The sequence below is a fragment of the Bufo bufo genome, chromosome 1 (genome assembly GCF_905171765.1).
Source record: "Bufo bufo chromosome 1, aBufBuf1.1, whole genome shotgun sequence".
Taxonomy (NCBI): Eukaryota; Metazoa; Chordata; class Amphibia; order Anura; family Bufonidae; genus Bufo; species Bufo bufo.
The window spans coordinates 198,131,727-198,148,331 of record NC_053389.1 but is presented as its reverse complement, the minus strand read 5'-3'; the positions used below and the strand labels follow the sequence as shown (position 1 = coordinate 198,148,331).

Below are 16,605 nucleotides of genomic sequence, written 5' to 3'. Positions count from 1 at the left end.
AATGTGTTTTGGGGTGTCTTTTTACATATACCCATGCTGGGTGAGATAAATATCTTGGTCAAATGCCAACTTTGTATAAAAAAATGGGAAAAGTTGTCTTTTGCCAAGATATTTCTCTCACCCAGCATGGGTATATATAAAATGACACCCCAAAACACATTCCCCACCTTCTCCTGAGTACGGAGATACCAGATATGTGACACTTTTTTGCAGCCTATGTGGGCAAAGGGGCCCATATTCCAAAGAGCACCTTTCGGATTTCACAGGTCATTTTTTACAGAATTTGATTTCAAACTCCTTACCACACATTTGGGCCCCTAGAATGCCAGGGCAGTATAACTACCCCACAAGTGACCCCATTTTGGAAAGAAGAGACCCCAAGGTATTCGCTGATGGGCATAGTGAGTTCATAGAACTTTTTATTTTTTGTCACAAGTTAGTGGAATATGAGACTTTGTAAGAAAAAAAAAAAAATCATAATTTTCCGCTAACTTGTGACAAAAAATAAAAAGTTCTATGAACTCACTATGCCCCTCAGAGAATACCTTAGGGTGTGTACTTTCCGAAATGGGGTCATTTGTGGGGTGTTTGTACTGTCTGGGCATTGTAGAACCTCAGGAAACATGACAGGTGCTCAGAAAGTCAGAGCTGCTTCAAAAAGCGGAAATTCACATTTTTGTACCATAGTTTGTAAACGCTATAACTTTTACCCAAACCATTTTTTTTTTACCCAAACATTTTTTTTTATCAAAGACATGTAGAACAATAAATTTAGAGCAAAATTTATATATGGATCTCGTTTTTTTTGCTAAATTTTACAACTGAAAGTGAAAAATGTCATTTTTTTGCAAAAAAAATCGTTAAATTTCGATTAATAACAAAAAAAGTAAAAATGTCGGCAGCAATGAAATACCACCAAATGAAAGCTCTATTAGTGAGAAGAAAAGGAGGTAAAATTCATTTGGGTGGTAAGTTGCATGACCGAGCAATAAACGGTGAAAGTAGTGTAGGTCAGAAGTGTAAAAAGTGGCCTGGTCTTTCAGGGTGTTTAAGCACTGGGGGCTGAGGTGGTTAACAGTGACTTTCACAGTTTCTGCCCCTTTAACAGTGGCCGCCCCTGTAACAGTGACTTTCACTGTGACCGCCTCTATAACAGTGACTTTCACGGTTACCATCCCTTTAACAGGGACTTTCATGGTGACCGCCCCTTTAACTGTGACTTTCACAGTGATCGCCCCTTTAACAGTGACTTTCACAGTAACCGCTCCTTTAACAGTGACTTTCACAGTGACCGCCTCTTTAATAACAGTGACCTCCACTGTGCCCGCCCATTTAAGCAGTAAAGAAAAATGGCTGGGTTGTTATGGAAATCTGGAGTAAAACTGTGTTTATGGCTGTTGATATTTGAAGAGAAAGACTTGCAGGCTTGAATGTGGGTCATTTTTTGGGAATATCTCAGGAACGGTACGTCCTAGAGAGCTGAGACCTGGTCTAAAACCTTCCCGAACACCTGATGTACCTGTGTGCCAAATTTGGTGAAGATTGGTCCAGTTGCTTGGTCGCGCATAAAGAACATCCAGACAGACAGACAGACAGATATCTAGACAGACAGACAGAAATTAATTTTTATATATATAAGAGATTAAATATACAGAAAAGAATGTTTCCTAACAACTTTTTTTTATCTTCTGTTTTGCACGTATTATTGTCAGTCTGTAAAAGTGGCGTACTACTCGGAGAACATGGTTCCCAGCAGCGACCTGGGAGTCCAAGATGCATCCAGACATCCTCCCCATGCTGTTCCCGAACCATTTCAGTGGTGTTTCTGACCTTTTCCTGTGAACAAGACACCCTCCCCTCTTCAGAGCAGGGGGTGACTGGTTTAATGCTCTGGTTCTCCCATTGACTTCCATTGTGCTCTGGTGCTCTGTAGAGCACCCGAGCATCCCAAAGTGTTGTACTTGAGCACCCGAGCACTTTGGTGCTCTATTAACACTAAAATTCTGTGATTTTGTTGAAGTTTCTTCCATGAACGCTCAAACCACATGAGTAACATTTCAATAAAAATGGGTTGAACACAGGAAAATCAAGTAATGGACATCATAGATAAAAATTCACATACACTTGTTCCCTCCATCTCTCACCTTTCATAAAGTTTCACATCATTTTCAGGCTTTCTTCCAAGTGCAGCGGTTCCTTTGAACTCAGAAACATTGTCAAAGGCTTTGCAGTCTTCTCATGAGATCCTCATGACTTCCCCTTGGCTAGAGAGCAGAGCTGGTTCATTGACTGATTGGTGGCCAAGATTTATATAGGAAGCCCACCGTTCCCTGAAGAGTCAAGCTGTATGGAACAACAAATAGAAATGTTGGTCTCAAACGGGCACAGATCCAACTAAACAAAGCAGAAAGCATCAATGGAACAAGTATAATTTTCGATAGAATTTGAAACACAGTAAATGTGAGTTTATAGCTCAGCAGTCATGCGGCAGATCTAGATCAATATACGGGTTATACGATGGGTTATCAATTCTGCACCTGTTCCTCATTCCCTTTTAACTAGATGACATTTTCTTCTATCAAAACTTTAATTTCACCATGGCAATAATTTATGTGGTGATTAGGATTGTCTACCAGTTGTAGATTGTTTTTGTCAGAAGGTTTTAACATAATTAGTTACTATATAAAGATGCTGAATAAATGATATCACATTCACATAGCTTTTGTTCAAGGATCAAATTCAGGAAAAATCCCTTAAAGGGTAACTTTTTCTTTGCATGGATATTTGCATTCAGTTAAACATCTAAGAAAATTATGCAATTTTACAAATTTTCTTAACTAAAAATGCCCCACCATTTTTAGGCTAGTTTCACACTAGCGGCAGGGGAGTACGGCAGGCTGTTCCGGCAGGAGAACAGCCTGTCAGATCCGTCATGCTGCTAGTTCACGTGTGCCCTTGGACTGCCGCTCTGTCCCCATTGACTATAATGGGGGCGGGGGTGGTATTCCGGCGGCAGCACTGCAGCGCACGCCGAGGGGCGGCCGGACTAAAAGAACTGCATGCAGTACTTTTAGTCCGGCTGCCTCTCGGCGTGCGCTGCCGTGCTGCCGCCGGAACACTGCCCCTGCCCCCATTATAGTCAATGGGGACAGAGCGGCAGATCGGAGGCACACGTGAACTAGCGGCAGGACAGATCCGACAGGCTGTTCACCCGCCGGAACAGCCTGCCGGACTCCCCTGCCGCTAGTGTGAAAGTACCCTAAGTTTACAGCTTCTATGCAGACTGTAATGTTTCCAGGCTACAAAGAAACGCTGTGTGTAGTCTGATCCTGAATGTCATGCAGAACCGTGTGACTCTTTTTATTGCTGGCACACACTTGGTAGGTTACTAGGTTACAAACATTATTTCAAAAAGATCACTGGTTGTTGTCAGTGAATAAATTTTTTTAACCCCTTCAGGACACAGCCATTTTTCACATTCCTGACACAGCCTATTTTTGCAAATCTGACTTGTCACTTTATGTGGTAATAAATTTGGAGCTTATCCAAGCGATTCTGAGATTGTTTTCTCGCGACACAATGTAATTTATGTTACAGGTAAATTCAAATCAATATATTTTACCTTTAGTTATAAAAAAAATCTGTCTACTTTATGTTTGCAGCATTTTTTGAACATCATTTAATTTTTTAGGATATTAGAAGGCTTAGATTTTTAGAAGCAAATTTTCTGATTTTTAGGGAAATTTCCAAACTCCCCTTTTTTAAGGACCAATTGAGTTTTGAGGTCACTTTGTGGGGCTTACATAATAGAAACCACCCCTAAATGACCTCATTTCATAAACTTACACCCCTGATGTTTTTCAAAACTTTTACAAATGTGGTTAATTAAAGGAAAATGTAGGCGGAATTGCACTTTTTTTTTGCAGATTTTACATTTTAAACAGAAAATGTTAACTTACAAACAAACATCAATGTTTATTAACCTGACTCAGTTTAACGAAACACCCAATATGTGGTTATAAACTGCTCTATGGGCGCACAGCAGGGCACAAAAGGAAAGGAGAACCATATCGTTTTTGGAGGGCAGAATTTGGTGGAATGGTTTTTGGTTGCATGTTACATTTGAAGGCACATCAAGGTACTCCCACAGTAGAATCTCCCAGAAAAGTGACCCCAATTTGGGAACTATACTCCTCAAGGAATTTATTGACCACTTTGACCTCACAGGCTTTCAATAGAAACACTTGGGTGTGAAAATAAAAATTGTCATTTCATCTAATAAAATGTTGCATAAGCTACACATTTTCACAAGTGGTAACAGGACAAAAAGCACCACTAATTTTGTTAAGCATTTTCTCCTGAACACGGCAGTACCCCATATGGTAGTCGTAATAACTGTTTGGGTACACGAAAGGGATCAGGGAAGAGAGGGAGTGCCATATGGTTTTTGGAAGGCAAATTTTGGTGGAATGGTTTACGGGTGACATGTTGCCATTATTCAGCCTCTGGACACCAGTACAGCCATTTTCTGACAACCTTACATTCAATTTTTCTCTCAACAGAGCTTTATGATATCATAATGAAGAATCCCATCATTATGGGGCACATACAACTTTTTGATTGCTTTTTATTTGTCTTTTTGGAAAGCAGGATAAAGATTAGGAGGCAACTCTACCATTGATTTTTGAGATTGAGTTATTGGGCGAACACCATGCGGGAAAAATGACACGTTACATTTATTCTGCTGGTCAATACGATTACAGAGATACCAATTTTATATGTTTTTTCAAATGTTTTACTACTTTTGATCAAAGCATTTTTTTTAAATCCTGTTTTTGTGTCACCATTTTCTGAGAGCCATATTTTTTTTATTTTTCTGTCGATCATTTTGTGTGGTTGCTCATTTTTTGCGGGAAGATCAAAACATTTTTATTTTGGTGTTTTTTTTTATTTTTTATAGGACATAGTCCTACCACAAATCGCTAGTCAGCCCACACATGGAGTACTGTGTACAGTTCTGGGCTCCTGTGAACAAGGCAGACATAGCAGAGCTGGAGAGGGTCCAGAGGAGGGCAACTAAAGTAATAACTTGAATGGGGCAACTACAGTACCCTGAAAGATTATCAAAATTAGGGTTATTCACTTTAAAAAAAAGAAGACTGAGGGGAGATCTAATTACTATGTATAAATATATAAGGGGCCAGTACAGAGATCTATCCCATCATCTATTTATCCCCAGGACTGTGACTGTGACGAGGGGACATCCTCTGCGTCTGGAGGAAAGAAGGTTTGTACACAAACATAGAAAAGGATTCTTTACGGTAAGAGCAGTGAGACTATGGAACTCTCTGCCTGAGGAGGTGGTGATGGTAAGTACAATAAAGGAATTCAAGAGGGGCCTGGATGTATTTCTGGAGTGTATTAATATTACAGGCTATAGCTACTAGAGAGGGGTCGTTGATCCAGGGAGTTATTCTGATTGCCTGATTGGAGTTGGTAAGGAATTTTTTATTCCCCTAAAGTGGGGAAAATTGGCTTCTACCTCACAGTTTTTTTTTTTTTGCCTTCTTCTGGATCAACTTGCAGGATGACAGGCTGAACTGGATGGACAAATTTCTTTTTTCGCCCTTATGTACTATGTTACTATGTTACTATGTTATATTTTTAGAGCCGGTCATTATGGACGCAGTGATACCTAATATATCTGTTTTTTTGGGGGTTTTTTTTGTCCCACTGTGGGACTTTAACGTTTGGGGATCTGTGTAGTGATGGACGATCATCGGCCGGGATGATTCGCGAACCATAAGTTCGCGGCGGCCCCCGTTCACTTTAATTGTAGGCAAACTTGAAAAACCTTCAGGTCATATTTGCAGCCACCAAATACTTACTAGAAGTGCACAAATAGTCCTACAACATGCACAGTGACATACTAGAGGGGAATCAATGACAAAAATTCCCACCAAAAATATGTATTTTAATCATGGGTCATTTTTATGTGTCTTAAAGGGAAATTCTCAAAAATGTGCCCTGCTGGAGCCTAGAATTTTTTTTACTTTAGGCGACGGGAGTACAGGCCCTAAAAATTAGGCCTTCACCTGACATAAAAGAAATTGTGATTATGTGGCTCGTGGTACATTATGCGGTCAATGAATAACAATTTTAGTGTAGCCCACTGGAGTACAGGCCCCAAACATTAGGCATTTACCATACAGAAAAGATCAAGTGATTATTTGGCGGGAGGTATATTAAATGGTCATTGGATATCAATTTGACTGAAGGCCAGTGGAGTACAGGCTCCAAACATTAGGCATTCACCGGACAGAAAACATCAAGTGATTATGTGGCTGGAGGTATATTAGACGGTCATTGGATATCAATTTTACTGCAGGCCAATACAAATACATGTCAAATACATATGTTTCAAAGAACTAAAAATATAAAATTGGATTAAAAACATGGCCCCTGTTGAAATCCCCCTCTTGAAAAAAACTCAAATGATAATAGGTGAAATTCGATAAGCCACTTTATACTTCTTTGTACTGTATCTGATTTTTACTCTGTCCTTATAGTTTTGGCTGGTTATATGTACTAGACACTTTTTTTTGGGCTATGTATACATCATGTGGTATTTATACTATCTCTCCAGCCTCGATATGTTGAGCGATTAGTGGTGTCCTATGTCGTCCTGTGTGTTTTCTATCCACCATTGCATTGTCTTTTACTTGTATTTTATTGTATTTTGTCTCGTACTGAGACTATAATAAAGTTTATATCCATTATTATTTGTGCTAGCCCCGTTTTTCTTTTTTAGTTTTTTTTTGACAGGCTAGTGGAGTACAGGCCCCAAACATTTGGCATTCACCGGACAGAAAACATCAAGTGATTATGTGGCTGGAGGTATATTAGACGGTCATTGGATATCAATTTTACTGCAGGCCAATACAAATACATGTCAAATACATATGTTTCAAAGAACTAAAAATATAAAATTGGATTAAAAACATGGCCCCTCTTGAAATCCCCCTCTTGAAAAAAAACTCAAATGATAATAGGTGAAATTCGATAAGATGTGGTCGTCTCTAGGTGTTGTATTCCTTCGAAGCCCCAACAATTAGGCATTCACTGTACAGAAAAGATTATATTATGTGGCTGGAGGTATATTAGACGGTCATTGGACCAATTTTACTGCAGGCCAGTGGACTACAGGTCCCGAACATTAGGCATTCAACGGGCAGAAAAGGCCTTTTATGCCGCTGTATTTACATAAGATAGGGACCATTCTTTGTTCTGGCTGGTGGAGGATATGTGTGGGCTGGCATGAGGAAATCCAATTAAATGTGGTCATCACAGGTGTTGAATTCCTCCGAGATCCATGCCTCAATCATTTTTAGAATTGTGAGGTAGTCCACACTGTCGTAAGCTAGTCGAGTGCGCTTATCGGTCACGATCCCCCCTGCTGCGCTGAACGTCCTTTTGGACAGGACACTCGACGAGGGGCAAGCCAAGAGTTCCTTGGCAAATTGTGCCAGCTCTGGCCACAGGTCAAGCCTGCACAACCAGTAGTACAGGGGTTCCTCGCTTCTCATAGCGTCCACATCGGCCATTAACCCTATGTAGTAGGACACCTGTCGGTCTATGCGTTACCCGAGGCTGGATCCGGAGGGCAGCTGTCGATGGGTTGGCTACAAGAATGATCTCATATCCGAAGTGACCAACACATCTTCAAACCGCCCTCTTCTAGCATGTGCTGTAGGATTGGTACCCGCAACTGTTTCTCTGTGGGTGGAAATTACTCTGCCAGCGCCCGCAACAACATCTATCAAAGCAAGGCCTGGAAATGCTGTTTTCTGACAGCCCTCTGTGATGCTGGTAAGATGTCCGCCATTTTGTGTTTGTACCGGGGATCTAAATACGTTGCCACCCAGTACTGGTCCTTGCCCTTTATGCTTTTTATATAAGGGGGTCCCTCTTCAAACACTGGAGCATGGAGGTCCCCATTTACACAAAATTTGTAAGCGGTGGAGCGCCCTGGCTCGTGCTCATTGCCCAGGAGAATGTCATCATTGGTCTCCTTCCCCCATCCAAGGACAACATCAGGGATCCCAGAAAAGTTTAAAGCCTGCTCTGCTTGCTCCTCCTCCTCCTCTCCCCAGGCACCATCCTCCTCTGACTCCTCTTCAGATTCCTGCTGACTTGTCTCAGATGGAGTAGCCCCCCCTGGGAATTCATTCAGCATAGTGACTTCCACATCTTCCAGCTTCTGCTCTTTGACGGCTTGATCAATGACACAATGCAATGCATGCTCCAGAAAGAAGGCGTAAGGTACGATGTCACTGATGGCACCCTGGCTGCGACTGACCAGTTTGGTGAGCTCATCAAATGGCAGCAGAAAACTGCATGCGTCGCCACTGGCGCGGTGAAATAACCCATGCTCCCCAGAACCTGTCCTGCCGCAGAGTTCGTATACAGGTATTCGTTAATGGCACGTTTCTGCTGGAGCAGCCTATCAAGCACATCCAAGGTGGAGTTCCAGCGCGTCGGGCAGTCACAAATCAGACATCTGACGGGCAAGTGGTTTCGCAGCTGAACGTCAGCAAAGCGAGCCATGGCTGTGTAAGATCTTCTAAAATGGCCAGAGATTTTCTTGGCCTGCTGAAAAGACGTCCTGGACCCTAGGGTATTTGGCAATGAATGGCTGCACGACTATGTTCAGGACGTGTGCCATGCATGGCACGTGTGTTATTTTGCCCTGTTTCAGCGCATTTAGCAGATTGGCATCATTGTCGCACACCACTTTACCAACTTTCAAATGGAGCGGGGTTAGCCACTGATCGGCCTGTGACCACAGAGCTGAAAGGAGTGCAGGATCGGTGTTGCTCTTGGCTTCCAGGCACAACAGCCGCAGCACAGCATGACAACGTCTCACCTGGCACATCGAATAGGTTCTGAGGAGCTTGGGGAGTGCAGCAGTGTAATAGGAGGAGTCAGCCGAGAAGGAGACGGAGGATGGAGTAGGAGGAGGAGAAGAAGAGGCAGGCCTGCATGCAATCCGTGGCGGTAACACCAAATCCACACGGGTGCCACGGGTTACATGCTTGACGGCTGTCAGAAGGTTCACCCAGTAGGCAGTAAAAGTTATGAACCTTCCCTGCCCGTGTTTGCTAGACCAGGTGTCTGTGATCAAATGTATCTTGGCACCGACACTGTGTGCCAGAGATATATTAACTTGCCGCTGGCAATATAGTTCAGCGATGCCCTTCTGGGAGAAATATTTTCTTCCGGGGACCTTCCATTGCAGTCTGCCAAAGGCCACAAATTTTCTAAAGGCCTCCGAGTCCACCAGTTTATATGGCAGTAGTTGGCGGGCTAGCAGTTCTGACAAGCCAACAGTCAGCCTTTGGGCAACAGGATTATCCGGCGTAATCATTTTTTTGCGCTCGAACATTTGGGCCACGGAAGTCTGCCATGTGCCATATGAATGTGACGACGGCATGGTGGAAGGTGGAGTGGAGGATAAATGGGAGGAGAGAGGAGAAGGAGAAGAGGCAGGATGTGGAGCGCCGGGAGTGTGGCTTTGTGGGTTCTGATGGTGGGTTGCTCCCACTAGGCTTGGTGATGGGAGGCCAGGTGCCTTGTTAAGGCGGTCGTCCCTAGGTGAGTGTTGGGCTTACCTTGTCTTATGCGTTGACAGCTCAGGCTGCAGATGGCAACACTATTATCAACAGCTGACACGTTAAAAAAAGCCCACACTGTGGAGCCATGTGCCGACGCCCTGGGAGCGCAAGATGTGACCGTGCATGGTGGATGGCTCGCTCCAAATACATTTGCAGTCTGCTTTTTGCCTTCTGTGCACTGTGGGTTTGGCCTGCTTCTCCTCCTTCTCCTATCTGCTGCTCCATCTCTCCCTCCGAACTCCCCTCCTCTTCCTCTGTTGTAGGCACCCACGTGACATCCATCGACACGTCATCATCGTCACCTTCAGCACCACTGACATTCGAGATCTCGGAGTAGGCAGCAACAGTGGGGACCACCCTCCTTGGGCCGATCTGGGTACTGTCGTCAGACCTCTGGGTGGCGGCCATTGTACCTCCTCTTCCTCATCCAATGCCAAGAATGGCTGCGCATCAGTATGGTCTGGGAATGCATGGGAAAATAATTCCTCTGACTCAAGTGGAGGGGCTATGGTGGTGGTGGTAGTGTCTTTGGGGGTGCACATAGCAGAGAGTGAGGAGGGTGCAGATACAGAGGATGAGGAGGGTGCAGAAGTGGAAGGCTGAGTGATCCACTCAACCAACTCTGGTGCGCCCTTTGAAGTTATCGCACGCACGTTCTCCAACTTCCCACTTAGGCTCCTGGTGCACCTGCCCGACCCCTACCATCCCAGCTTCTTACTCTGCCTGTTATTTTCTAAATGACCCTCTGCCTATGTCCATAGAGAAGAGCAGTATTTGTGAAGGAAGGTATATGGCACCCCTCAATCAGTATTTGACAGAAACCGGTATATAGCACCCCTTAATCAATATTTGGCTGAAACAGGTATATGGCACTCCTCAATCAAAATTTTGTGAAAGCAGGTGTATTTCACCTCTCAATCAGTATGTGGTGGAAAAGGTATATAGCAATAGCACCCCTCAATCAGTATTTAGTGGAAGAAGGTATATAGCATCCCTTAATCAGTTTTTGGTGGAAACTGGTAAATAGCACCTCTCAACCATTACTTGGTGTAAACAGGTATATAGCACCCCTCAATCAGTATTTTGTGGAAGAAGGTATATGGCACCCCTCAATCACTATTTGGTGGAAACAGGTGTATTGCACCCCTCAATCAGTATTCGGTGGAAGAAAGTAAATAGCAATAGCAACCATTCAATCAGTATTTTGTGGAAGAAGGTATATGGCATCCCTCAATCAGTATTTGGTGGAAACAGGTGTATTGCACCCCTCAATCAGTATTTGGTGGAAGAAGGTAAATAGCAATAGCAACCATTCAATCAGTATTTTGTGGAAGAAGGTATATGGCATCCCTCAATCAGTATTTGGTGGAAACAGGTATATAGCACCCCTCAATCAGTATTTGGTGGAAGAAGGTAAATAGCAATAGCAACCATTCAATCAGTATTTTGTGGAAGAAGGTATATGGCATCCCTCAATCAGTATTTGGTGGAAACAGGTATATAGCACCCCTCAATCAGTATTTGGCGGAAACAGGTATATAGCACACCATAATCAGTAATTGGCGGAAACAGGTATATGGCACCCCTCAATCAGTATTTTGTGAAAGCAGGTTTATCACAGCCCTCAATCAGAATTTGGTGAAAGGTATATTGCACCCCTGAATCAGTATTTGGCTGAAACTGGTAAATTACACCCCTCAATCAGCATTTGGTGTAAACAGGTATACACTGCGTGCAGAATTATTAGGCAAATAAGTATTTTGACCACATCATCCTCTTTATGCATGTTGTCTTACTCCAAGCTGTATAGGCTCGAAAGCCTACTACCAATTAAGCATATTAGGTAATGTGCATCTCTGTAATGAGAAGGGGTGTGGTCTAATGACATCAACACCCTATATTAGGTGTGCATAATTATTAGGCAACTTCCTTTCCTTTGGCAAAATGGGTCAAAAGAAGGACTTGACAGGCTCAGAAAAGTCAAAAATAGTGAGATATCTTGCAGAGGGATGCAGCACTCTTAAAATTGCAAAGCTTCTGAAGCGTGATCATCGAACAATCAAGCGTTTCATTCAAAATAGTCAACAGCGTCGCATGAAGCGTGTGGAAAAACCAAGGCGCAAAATAACTGCCCATGAACTGAGAAAAGTCAAGCGTGCAGCTGCCAAGATGCCACTTGCCACCAGTTTGGCCATATTTCAGAGCTGCAACATCACTGGAGTGCCCAAAAGCACAAGGTGTGCAATACTCAGAGACATGGCCAAGGTAAGAAAGGCTGAAAGACGACCACCACTGAACAAGACACACAAGCTGAAACGTCAAGACTGGGCCAAGAAATATCTCAAGACTGATTTTTCTAAGGTTTTATGGACTGATGAAATGAGAGTGAGTCTTGATGGGCCAGATGGATGGGCCCGTGGCTGGATTGGTAAAGGGCAGAGAGCTCCAGTCCGACTCAGACGCCAGCAAGGTGGAAGTGGAGTACTGGTTTGGGCTGGTATCATCAAAGATGAGCTTGTGGGGCCTTTTCGGGTTGAGGATGGAGTCAAGCTCAACTCCCAGTCCTACTGCCAGTTTCTGGAAGACACCTTCTTCAAGCAGTGGTACAGGAAGAAGTCTGCATCCTTCAAGAAAAACATGATTTTCATGCAGGACAATGCTCCATCACACTCGTCCAAGTACTCCACAGCGTGGCTGGCAAGAAAGGGTATAAAAGAAGAAAATCTAATGACATGGCCTCCTTGTTCACCTGATCTGAACCCCATTGAGAACCTGTGGTCCATCATCAAATGTGAGATTTACAAGGAGGGAAAACAGTACACCTCTCTGAACAGTGTCTGGGAGGCTGTGGTTGCTGCTGCACGCAATGTTGATGGTGAACAGATCAAAACACTGACAGAATCCATGGATGGCAGGCTTTTGAGTGTCCTTGCAAAGAAAGGTGGCTATATTGGTCACTGATTTGTTTTTGTTTTGTTTTTGAATGTCAGAAATGTATATTTGTGAATGTTGAGATGTTATATTGGTTTCACTGGTAAAAATAAATAATTGAAATGGGTATATATTTGTTTTTTGTTAAGTTGCCTAATAATTATGCACAGTAATAGTCACCTGCACACACAGATATCCCCCTAAAATAGCTAAAACTAAAAACAAACTAAAAACTACTTCCAAAAATATTCAGCTTTGATATTAATGAGTTTTTTGGGTTCATTGAGAACATGGTTGTTGTTCAATAATAAAATTAATCCTCAAAAATACAACTTGCCTAATAATTCTGCACTCCCTGTATAGCACCCCTCAATCAGGATTTTGTGGAAGAAGGTATATCGCAGGCCTCAACCAGTTTTTTGTGGGTCAACAGGTATATCACACCCATTGCAATTAGTTACTCCAATCGCGTTTGTCCCTCTATCTAGCTGCTGTATCGCAGCAGAACCGTACATATCTGCTGAACAATACAAATACACTATAATATAATTTCTAGGTTAAAAAGTATATTATAAGTATATCAGACCCCTTTATATTACACCTATCGATAACACACCTATACCAGTCCTTGAAAGAACTTTTGTGGCCCTATTAGCTAGCGTTTGGTGTCCGTAACTGTCCCTGCTCCAAAATGCAACCTCTCCCTACACTGACAAAACACATAATGTAAAATGGCTGCCAGATCGGGTTCTGTTACAGGGTTGGGGGTGTGTATATGTGCTAAAAAAGTCTCAATTGGCTGTCCTATCCCACCTGATGGATGTGTCATGGGTCAAAGTTCAGCGCTTTGCAAAAAAATAAGGCATGTGCGAATATCGGCGTACAGTCAGTTCCATAAATATTGGGACATCGACACAATTCTAACATTGTTGGCGCTATACACCACCACAATTAATTTCAAATGAAACAAACAAAATGTGCTTTAACTGCAGACTGTCAGCTTTAATTTGAGGGTATTTACATCCAAATCAGGTGAACGGTGCAGGAATTACAACAGTTTGCATATGTGCCTCCCACTTGTTAAGGGACCAAAAGTAATAGGACAAAATAATCATAAATCAAACTTTCACTTTTTAATACTTGGTTGCAAATCCTTTGCAGTCAATTACAGCCTGAAGTCTGGAACGCATAGATATCACTAGACGCTGTGTTTCATCTCTGGTGATGCTCTGCCAGGCCTCTACTACAACTGTCTTCAGTTCTTGCTTGTTCTTGGGTCATATTCCCTTCAGTTTTGTCTTCAGCAAGTGAAATGCATGCTCAATCGGATTCAGGTCAGGTGATTGACTTGGCCATTGCATAACATTCCACTTCTTTCCCTTAAAAAACTCTTTGGTTGCTTTTGCAGTATGCTTTGGGTCATTGTCCATCTGCACTATGAAGCGCCGTCCAATGAGTTCTGAAGCATTTGGCTGAATATGAGAAGATAATATTGTCCGAAACACTTCAGAATTCATCCTGCTGCTTTTGTCAGCAGTCACATAATCAATAAATACAAGAGAACCAGTTCCATTGACAGCCATACATGTCCACGCCATGACACTACCACTACCATGTTTCACTGATGAGGTGGTATGCTTAGGATCATGAGCAGTTCCTTTCCTTCTCCATACTCTTCTCTTCCCATCACTCTGGCACAAGTTGATCTTGGTCTCATCTGTCCATAGGAGGTTGTTCCAGAACTGTGAAGGCTTTTTTAGATGTCGTTTGGCAAACTCTAATCTGGCCTTCCTGTTTTTGAGGCTCACCAATGGGTTTACATCTTGTGGTGAACCCTCTATATTCACTCTGGTGAAGACTTCTATTGATTGTTGACTTTGACACACATACACCTACCTCCTGGAGAGTGTTCTTGATCTGGCCAACTGTTGAAAAGGGTGTTTTCTTCACCAGGGAAATAATTATTTGGTCATCCACCACAGTTGTTTTCCGTGGTCTTCCGGGTCTTTTGGTGTTGCTGAGCTCACCGTTCCTTCTTTTTAAGAATGTTTTAAACAGTTCTTTTGGCCACGCTTAATGTTTTTGCCATATTTCTGATGGGTTTGTTTTGTTTTTTTTCAGCCTAATGATGGCTTGCTTCACTGATAGTGACAGCTCTTTGTATCTTATCTTGACAGTTGACAGCAACAGATTCCAAATGCAAATAGCACATTTGAAATGAACTCTGGACCTTTTATCTGCTCATTGTAATTGGAATAATGAGGGAATAACACACACCTGGCCATGGAACAGCTGAGAAGCCAATTGTCCTATTACTTTTGGTCCCTTAACAAGTCGGATGCACATATGCAAACTGTTGTAATTCCTATACTGTTCACTTGATTTGGATGTAATTACCCTCAAATTACAGCTGACAGTCTGCAGTTAAAGCACATCTTGTTCGTTTTATTTCAAATCCATTGTGAGCCAAAAATTTTAGAATTGTGTCGATGTCCCAATATTTATGGACCTGACTGTATGTTTGCATGTTTAGCGAATTGCGAACGAGCAAAGTTCCCCACAAAACGACCGCCGGGCGAACCGCAAGGCCATCTCTAGGTCCCTGTATTGTAATGCATTGACTGTTGGGAAGGAATTAAAGGAGTTGTCCGAGTTATGAAAAAAAATTATAGCACTGTAAATCTGATGGGCAGCAACATATAACTAAGCTAAGCAAGTTTTAGGCCAAAAAATGTATATTTCCTTATTTCCCTGGTTCTCTTCTGGCCCTTTGTTTACCTGCAATAACAACAATCTCAGGTTTTCCTCTTTAATATTTGTGCCCCTCCCCCTGCTCTGAAAAGGGAGTGAATACATGAGCTGCCCTGAGTGACATGTCTGCCTGCTGGGAGACTCAGCAGCATGTTGTATTTGTAGGACTATAAGTCCCAGCTGTACAATGACACTGCTGGTACACACAGGATCTTCCCCCTACCTGTTCTTGTGCAATGCTCTGCAGAACTCCTCTGTCAGCTCCTGTGCCCAGCTTTTGTCTCCTCACTTCCTGCAGCTACTCAGTAAAGCCTTCAGCCCTGAGTCTTTGCAGCTGAAGGGGTTAAGGTTTTTCCTCAATCCAGGGAGAGAATAATAAGCAGCAGGGGGCGTGGCCAGCACAGTGATGTCTCGTGTACAGACACATATCTGCTCTCTCAGGCTTGTGCACGAAACATCATCAGAGCAGGGAGAGAAGCTGACATCACAGGTCATGTGACCCTCAGTGAAATCTGAGAAAGCCGCAACTGGAGATAAAGTAAGTGAATTGTAAAGTCCTTACATTTGCCAAGTTAGAAACATACAAAGAACAAAAAAATAACTCAGACAACCCCTTTAAGCATCATTCACATGTGGGTTGTCATTGTGCAACAGATGTAAATGGTGCCCAATGAAACCTATATATTCCAGATCCTGAAAACCCATACAGACCCAGTTATCTTGTTCTAATATTTGTTACAATGTATCAGTATAGATGAAAAAAGTCAGTCTAAAGAAGACATTTTGTAAATGGTGACAAAGCGAAAAAGAATATGAGTATTGCATAACACTACACAATGGATGGAGCTGTGTAGTTACAGAACTGACTTCTGGTACAGGAGCTACAAACTAACAGCTAATCAGCAGAGTGCGGGGTGATGGTCCCCTGCCGATCTGACGTTGATGGCCTAACCTGATGATAGGCAATCAATATCAAAATCCTGGACAACCAGTATTTACACAGTAAGGATAAGTCTACACTAGACAGGGGAGTGAATTATAGTATTTTGCCAGTGGATGAACTTGTCAAAAATTTTGCTCACATAATCTCTTTGCTCATTTACATGTGGAAATTTCCCAGGCAGAAATTGACCTGCAGTGCAGATTGTAGAACCTGCAGCATGTCCGCTTCTGTTGCATAAGGATTTGTTGCAGATGTACCCGATTGATTTGAATGGGAAAGTCAAAGGGTGCAATACAATTAGCTAGC

At 42.7% G+C, this 16,605-nt stretch overlaps 1 protein-coding gene across 2 annotated transcripts in view; it reads right to left on the bottom strand.

Moving 5' to 3' along the window:
* The window catches only part of SYT3 (synaptotagmin 3), a 349,741-nt gene that overhangs the window by 229,660 nt on the left and 103,476 nt on the right, over window positions 1-16,605 (bottom strand). For both annotated transcript variants that reach the window (XM_040434094.1, XM_040434101.1), the window contains exon 2: window positions 2,145-2,343. The gene's annotated coding sequence lies outside the window, so the exon portion shown is untranslated. The remainder of the gene's footprint in view (window positions 1-2,144; window positions 2,344-16,605) is intronic.